General features: G+C 30.1%; 1 pseudogene across 1 annotated transcript; it reads right to left on the minus strand.

Moving 5' to 3' along the window:
* Nucleotides 1-1,309: 1,309 nt before the first annotated feature.
* LOC114182919 (chromatin remodeling protein EBS-like) lies at nt 1,310-3,016 on the minus strand (annotated as a pseudogene). The gene is made up of 4 exons (XR_014995429.1): nt 2,739-3,016; nt 2,248-2,593; nt 2,078-2,146; nt 1,310-1,425 (listed from the first exon to the last, which is right to left on the minus strand). The product of XR_014995429.1 is annotated as a chromatin remodeling protein EBS-like (transcript).
* Nucleotides 3,017-9,287: the final 6,271 nt, after the last annotated feature.

Genomic DNA, 9,287 nt, shown 5'->3' on the forward strand with positions numbered 1-9,287 from the left:
CAGTATAAAAATTTTAAATTTATGGCATAATCATCTTTTACAAAGCATAATTTTAGAATATTCATAATGATTTATGCTTTTAAGTAATATCACCATGTTTTCAAACAACAATATTAAAACATATTCCTCATATGTATTCCATTACTATTTCTCAACTTGAATATGAAAATTATCATACAATATTTTGCAAAAAGTAAACTAGAATGACAATCCAAGGCGAATTTATGTTCAAGATAATATTTTAAGCATCAACATATATAGTGTACTTAATAAAATAAAATAAAAGCAAAATTTAAAGTAAAAAAAAATATTATTAGAGTTGTCTTTAAAATATAAAAATAGTTTTTATAATCTCCTATTTAATTCAATTGTTTGCTTAAAATGAATGGTACTATATATAACAAAAAGCATCAATAATTCAAAGAATTTGACACGTTAAAATGAATGATTTTAACTAGAAAAGAAAGACATCATGTGAATATAATATACTTTTATTATACATGGAAAAAAAAGATATAATAAGTTTTTATATACATGGTACTTGTTTTGTAAAAGTATAAAAAACATTAAAAATTATAATGTAAATAGGAGCTTACATTTTGTATTCAAATTAAACATCTTTCATATTTACTTATTGTTTGAAAAAAGAAAAAAAGGTAGATTTATATATCGCGGTTCACTAATTTAACGTACCATGATATAAGAGAAAGAAAAAAAACATAAAGTTTGCCTATCCACACCCCCAAAATGAAGGAAATTAGTTTACGCATAGAGTTAATGAGATCAATAAAAAACAATAATTTGGTCACAATTTATATATTTCCGAACTAAGGATGAGCATGCAATAAATGTAAAAGATGAAAATAAAAATAAAGTAAACATACTAACTTAGTCAAAGAAATACAAAAACAAAGTGAATATGTTTAAGTACAAGCACAAAAAAATTTCAAGGTAAGATCTCCTAAGAATAAATAAAATTTATACCTTAATCAATAATTTCAGTTAGTAAAATATTCAAATACAAATATTAAGTTATGTGAAATATTAATTATTTAATTTTTAATCATGTGACAACATTCTTTTAACTAATCACATTTTGCAACAAATTTATGTAAAAAATGGTTGAATAACCACAGGCAAAAAATTCATCAAAAGAAAAATTTAGTTCCACTTACTACTATACATACAAATTTAGTTGAATCTTCTAGGGTTCTTTCTCTTGCATAAATAAAGAAACTAAAAATGAACATAATTAAAAGTGTATCTTTAATAAATCATTTAAGAGAGAAATAACTAGTTTTACCTTCACATCAGTTTTTGGTGATAGAGCAACTATAGCTTGAGATTTATGAACATTCCGAGCAAACATATTGCTCTAACTTTTGTGCATCTTCAGTAGTCATGTCCACACAAGCAGGATGGTACCTAAAATCAAAGTTGAAAAATATTTCTTTCATGAAATTCATAAGATCACAAATAGAAATAACAAAGATATTATAACATTATTTCTTGAATACTTGTTAATTTCTTTTATTTTTGAAATAGATGAAAGCTTTCAGTCAAATAATGTCAAAGTTTATCAAAGCAAGAGAAATCAAACATTGCATCAATCAACTAAGTTGACACATTGTTAAAAGACACCAAACATAATTTGTAATTTTGTTGAAAAATAACTAATGTATAGACATCAAAACTTTAGACTCCATAAAATCCATTTTTCATTTATTTGATTACATGTTTCTAAACCTTTTTTCTTGGATTGAAGAAGCAAAAAGACCTTGTCAAGAGCAACATGCAAACCTTGTTCATTAGCAAATGAAAAGTTTGAAAAGCAACAAACCTGCCAAGTTCTTCAAAACTATCAAACTTAAGAAAACATTGTTCTATGACTTCTTCAAATATTTTTATGGTGTTTGTCAATCATCCTTTTGTTTAGGGCAAATAACTTTAGGCACTCAGATAATATATCTAAATTAATTCCTAAAAAAAGCACGTCTAAAAAAAATTAAAACCCCTCAAAATTAAAAATTCACTCATAAATGTAAGAAAAGTAATCCAAGAAATCAAAACACATTACCAATTCTTGCATTCCTCACACTGCATCATAAGTACATCTGGGTTATAAGGCATCTCGCACTTGCAGTACCTTCAAAAGCACAACCAAATTAACAAAATAAAATCCAAAATTTCAAATATTTAAAAGACATACAACAACTTGATTTTATTGAAAACAAAAGGTGCACTTACACAACTACACGATCAGGTGTGAAAGTTCCACTAGCAGCCTTGTACTCAAACCTATAATAATAATCCTCAGCAGCTACATCTTGAAGCTTGGTATAGTTCTTGAAAGAGTGCACAACACACTTCTCTTCAATGGCATGAGCACTTTGTACATCATAATGGTCAGACAAAAACAACTCTTTCACTCCATGGAATCTCCTACGTCCCCCAAAGGAATCTTCTGGCCTATAGTACCACCTAACATACACCTTCACATCGTTCTTACGACCAGCTGGTTCAATTTTCTCAATACGAGCCACGTATGGTGGCTTGTTTGTATCAGGGGGCCGCATCGTCACATGGTCCCCAACTACAAAAGGAACAATTTTCATTCATAGTCGTATCGCCCACATGAATTCAAACCATTCTCTCGTTGTCCCCATTACAAAAGTAACAATCTTGTTTCAATTTAAACAACTAATTACCCAAAAAGAGAAAAAATTTCTAGAAATTACCTCTTACAATCTTGTTGGTACCTTTGATGGTGTAGGACTTCAAGGCTTTTTTACTCGACTTTGTTTTCGACATGGTTGAAGAAAGATCTCTCTAAACACTATTTATCAGAAATCTTGTGGTGGAGAGTTGGAAATGGAAGGGGATTTGAGCTTTGGCAATAATGGTGAAAATCTTATAACCTAAATAATTTTGGGGACAAAGAAGAACCAAGGAACCCTAAGGTTTCATTTCAGTCATCGAAGAAAAGGAAAAAGAGCACAAATAAGACAAGAGAATGAGTGTGATGCTTATAATGCGAGATAAAATGAATTTTATTACAACATCTCGATACATATTTTGATTCAAAGCTATCATTGGTATTTGACATTTTACCATTTTTGGCTTACTTTTTGTCCTTTTTACGATAATATAAGTGATTTTTTCTTTATCAAAGTAACTTTTATTTACAAAAGCACAAAATACGCGTCATGACATTTATTTAAAAAAAAAAATTGTTGTTTCATAACTTGAATTTATTTAAGAGAGAGAAATAAATAAATAAAAGAATTAAATGTGAGTTAGATAATGATAAAAGAAAAAACGATAAAAAAGGAAATCCAGTAAATATAAAATAACCCATTCTCATCTTGTACCATAGAATATTTGTTATTTCTTTTAGCGTTTGATTAATTTTTGTAAAGGACTAAATATCCTTAAAAATAAAGGATTAAAGTGTGAAAAAAAAAAACAAAATTGGAACAAGAAGATAGAATTAAACCTTTAGTAAGAGCTAGTAAAACTTTGAAAGAAAAATGTAATAAATGAGTCATTTTAACTATAAAAAATAGTATAAATTATTAAAGGTTGTTAATTTTATATTATTCTTTACCGGCATACTAACCTTTAACTTTAATTCACTTATAATATGAGATTTTGTAATCAAGTTATAAGAAGTCATATACAATTCCAAACAACAATTAGTACATTTTTTTGTACATTTTTTCCATGTTTATATTTTCCTATTGTGTTAATAAATGATAGTGATAAAAAAAAGTTATTTTATAAATAATATTTCTTTGTAATTATTATAATAATTTTATTATATGATAACATGTCGATTATTTTAAATTTATTTATTATAAATTAATTAATGTAATACATAGAGAGAGAAAAAACTCTAATTATATTTCATAAATTAATTTTAATAAAATGAGACTATAATTTTAATTTATATATAATTAATATAAAATATGTATAACAAGATTAAAAATCATTGTTTCTTAATTTTTGGATCATTTGTAATTATAAGTATTAGATCATACGACATTCAAAGAAATTTTTTACCGATTCGCTTGATGATACATGTATAATATATAGTAATGACTAAAAAAATTACTAGATTTGTAGATATAAGTATAAATTTGTACATAAAATATAGTATATATAATTCTTATATGTTATTCTAAAATTACATGTACTAAAAATACAAATAAAGAAATAAAGGTAGACTTGCCAATTTGATCCAACTCACATATGTTTTAGCTATGAACCACATGGTGATAGAGGCGTGGTTCGGGATTGTCACATGGATTTCAAAGCAATTGATGGAATCATGTCCAAGACCTTTAAAGAGATCTCGGATTAGTTTCAGATCGTAGAATAGGAACTCTGTTATAATTTTTGTAATGTTTTTGTTTGGGCTTTATCAGGCCTTTAGTTGTGTTGGGCCTTTTGGTGTTTCGGTCCATAGTATATAAGCCCTTGTGAGACACATTTGTTTTTAGATTTGAGTTTTCTCTTAAGTCTCGAGGTTCTCCTCAGAACCACCGATCCTTATCTTTCAATCTCTGATTCAAAGTGGCGTATCTTCCTCACTTATCTTGGAACCTCCTCCAAGTGGCGTGATTTCCTTCCGTTCCGCAAAAATCACCAATCGACGTCCTACATTTTCCCCCTTTTCGTTTTAGGGTTTGTACCCAAATTTGTTCGAGACGTTTTTCACCCCAAATCTCAGATCGGAGAACCTCGAGACTTGAGACAAAACTTAAATTTTCATATAACTCAAATATGAAAACAAATGTGTCTTACAAGGACTTATATACTATGGGTCGAAACACCAAAAGGCCCACACAACTAAAGGTCCGATAAAGCCCAAACAAAAACATTACAAAAATTATAAAAGAGTTCCTATTCTATGATCTGAAGCTAATCTGAGATCTCTGTGAAGGTCTTGGGCATGATTCCATCAATTGCTCTGAAATCCCTATGACGATCCCGAACCACGCCTCCATCACATGGACTAGGGCCAAAACTACCCATAGGAAGCTTACACAATAAAAAATCCACAAGGTAAAAATTCCTAAATAAGAAAAAGGTCACAAGCCAAAAGGCCAACAAAAGTCCTTTGTAGCAAGGTCAACCTGTAAGCCATTTTTTAATGTAAAAAGTCATATTTAAAATTGAAAATGAAACAAAAGTACTTAAAAAAATTATATACACATGAAAATAATTCACTAAATCCAAATCCAAACACAATATAAGTAAAGTCAAGTCGAGCTTTGGTTAAGTTAAGGTAGGTTTACACCATGTCAAGCTAGTTGAGATGGGCCAAGGTCAGGTTAAGTCAAGTCAAGTCCATGTCAGACCAACATGGTTTGAGTCCATGTAAAGTTGAGTAAGGTTTGACCATAGTTGTGTCAAGCTGAGCTAAGCACGGATTGGGACAAGTTAGGTCAAACTTAGTCCAGGTTGGACCAATTCCAATTACGATCAGATCAAGCTAAGTCGAGCACAAATTACATCAAGCTGAGTTTGATTGGACTCATGTTAGCCAAGTTGTGTTGTGCTTAGGGAGGTCAAGTTAGGGAATACTTAATTTGCACATGTCCATCCCACGTAAGTATATGTAAGGTTGGGTCGAGCCCGAGTCAAGTAGGTAGGGTTGGGGTGGAGCTAGGATAGACTAGGTCTAAGTCAAGCCAAAGTTGATTGGATTTACATTATGTTGAGTTAAGTTGTGACCATGTCAGGCTAAGTTTAGTTAGGCTGAATCGAGTTGAGCCTATTTTACGCTAAGTTGATTCATGCCCATGTCGGGCTTGCATTGAGTTGAGTTAGGCCTATGTGGGGCTATGTTATGATTGAGCCATGTTAGGTTAGGCTAGCACAAGATTGACCAAGGTCACCATATTGAACCATGTTTAGTACTTAGGCTAATGACAGGTTAAGTTAGGTTGGATCAACCTAATCAGGTAAGTTAGATTGGGCCTCAACCTTCTAATTAAAGTAAAAATAATAAAAATTGAATAAGAAACAACTTATAACTAATGTGAAACATTTATGGATCAATGTGTAATTTAAAATATTTTAAGGACTTATACAATTCTAAAAAAGTACTTAAGAGTTAAGTCATATAATGGGTCAAACTTGTTAGTTTAAAATGGTGATTTAAGCCATGAAGGGGGAGGGGAGTTGAATTGGCTATTTAAAACTTTTTCGAAAGCATAAAACCCCTTTTGATTTAATCAAATAGACTGTGAAATTTGAATACAAAAGCTACAGACCAGTACACTTTCAATCGGTCAAAAAATAAAATAGTAGACTAAATTGTTCATGAGCCTATGAAACAGTCGATTAAAATTTCAAATCAATCGGCTAAAATGCTGGGAATTTATGCAAAATGCAGAATTCACAAATTTAACTTAGACAACAAACTTTTACATACAAGACTTGTTCTAATCAATATTTCTAACAAGTATGCAACCTCAGATTACACAAAAACACATTAAAGCACAACAAAGAATGAATTACTTTGTTTTCTTGAGTTTTTAAAGTGATTTAAAGTGAGTCAGATGAAGGAAAGAGAATGACACAATTGTTTTTATACTGGTTCACTCAATCACAGAGCTACATATAGTTTACCAAGACAACTTGAGCCTGGTTTCCACTATATTCAAAAGTTTTACAAACCACACACCAAGATTAGACTTTTGAACAAAGAAACTCACAAGATTTTTGACTCACACAAAAATCTAGACTAACACCTTACAAAAATCACACTTACAGACCTGAAATCACATTAGGGAAACAACCAAAGGCACAAGAATTACAAAACTTTATGGTGGCTCTCCCTAGCCAATTATACATGTGTTCTTCAAGCTAATCCTAAGCCAAAATGCCTCCAAGATCAATCAAGATCTTCAATCAACATGTTGGAGTTGTGTATTGCATAGAGAGAAAGAGTTTTTCACTAATGAATGACAAGTTTTTGCGCTCTAAAACTCATAATTGTACCTCTACTTTGAAAAACATAGTTTATATAGTCTAATTTAAGTGAAATTAGTCGGTTGAATTTTCTGTACATTCTGTTGATTTCACTTGACTTAAGTGAAATCAGTCGATTGAAAGATAATTCAATTGATTGAATACATTCATACCAGAAACTATATACAACAAGCCTTTTAACCTGTTAACACCCATTTTAACAGATTAAAAAGGACACACTAAGACTAACAAGACATCTAACTTATGTCATATAGCCTACCAATATGAGACAACATGTAATCATTACATCAAACACATCAATTACATATTTAATACAATTGAAACATGATCTTCAAGTGGATCTTCATCAATCTTCATCAAACACATGTGATCTTCATGCACTTGGCTTTATCAAATCTTTGCTTCAAGATTGCTTGTGCCAACAAAACTCATTTTATCCCATACTCTAACTCACTTTATATGGGGGATTTAGGTTTAGGGTATTTTCAACTCACTCATTTGGTGGACCAATAAAATGAGGCTTATATTAGGACTGAGTTAGGATTAATCCATGGGCCATATTTGCCTAGAGGAAGTTGCAATAAGAAAAGCTACTTCTAGAGTCCAAAAGCTTCTTAGTATTTTAATAAAAATTCCATCACTACAACATACTTAACCAATATATACCATGATTTCCTATTACCTTTACACTCCCATTTCTCAAATGATAAGGACAAATAGAGGATACCACTTTCCAATCTTAAAAAATGAAAGAAAAAAGAGAGGATTGAATAAACTACATGGAAAATGAGAACTTATCCTAGATAAGATTATCATTGACTTATTTTGACTTATCCATTGCATTCTTAATGGTGTAATCTATTCTTGAGACAACTCATTGGTCAACCTAAAAACTTAAAGAGATGAAAGTTAAGTTGAAGTAAAAATATGTTTAAGAACCTAGTTATAAATCTTTTTCATTTTATATATACTTCACACAATCATATCTCTAATATAATTATGTCAAGTCTTACATTTTACCTAACAATAAAAGTCTTCATCCTACAAAATTCACTTACTAGGAAAAAAAAGTATTGATATGCTTCATTCATCTTCTTTTCCAACTCCCAAGTAAATTCACCATATTTTAATATCCCAAAAGATTTTGACCTTGGTTAATGGAGTTCTAATCTCATTCAAGATCGTTCTAACAATTTTTATGAAAGGATTGACAAAATAAAAAATGTGGAAGGGATCGAGATGATAAAAATCCAATCTACCTTGATTGACGCCACAATTAAGAGAATGTGATGAATGAAGGAAGATTTGCCCCCTTTGAATTCAAAATTCATAAATATAGTAAAAAGTTAATGTGAAAACATGTCAAAACACAAGAAGGAATAATTGAATTGTATTTTAAAGTTTTTCAAAATCTTTTCACAAAGCTTTGTTAGTAGGCACTAACAAATGAAGTATATACTTAATAAGCAACTTGTCATGTAGTTCTCTTAAGAGTATTGTCTTATGAAGATTGTCATGCGAACATTTAATTTTGATAGACACACTGTCAAAAATGTTTTTCAATACTTATTTTTTTGCAAAACTCTTGGTCTTAAGTTAGATGAATATTAATGACATGTAATATAAGGAAATAAAGGATAAGAAATATTTACAAAAGTTTTTTTATACTACTGATTTGTCTATAAACAACTGACTACGTCTAGTTTCCAATCAGTTAATCAAGTTTCACTAACTAGATTAATGTTACAAAGATACAAACGCGTATTGTTTAGACCCCAACCCTCCCAGCTAAAGTAGCCCAAGTATTATTTAGACATGCACCTACTCTTGGCTAAAAAACCTTTAGTATTTTTTTGGAATGAAGTCAATTTTGGCTAAAACTTCGAGTATTCTTTGAAAATCAATTACTCTTGAGTAAAAATTTAAGTATTCGTTGGAACCTACCCACTCTCAGCTAACCCATTGAGTATTGTGTGGGCTGCAACCACTCCTGGCTAAAACTGAGTATTGTTTGGAACAACAATCATTCTTGGATAAACACGAGTATTATTTGAAAAACAATTACTCTTGACTAAGGGTTTGGTGAACAAAGGGAGAAATGTAAAAGATAATAAAGTTTCTCTCACTAGAAAGAGAGGTAGTGTCTTATAATGAATACAATGTTTGAAACACTTTATAGTTTGCTGTTTAAACACGAATAATGTTCTAAACACTAAAAACTTTTAACAACGAATTTTATAGTATTTTTGCATTTCTTGAGCACTTATTCTTATTTTCTTCAACTT

The sequence above is a fragment of the Vigna unguiculata genome, chromosome 5 (genome assembly GCF_037176805.1).
Source record: "Vigna unguiculata cultivar grain cowpea cultivar isolate G323 ecotype 2 chromosome 5, ASM3717680v1, whole genome shotgun sequence".
In the NCBI taxonomy this organism is placed as follows: domain Eukaryota; kingdom Viridiplantae; phylum Streptophyta; class Magnoliopsida; order Fabales; family Fabaceae; genus Vigna; species Vigna unguiculata.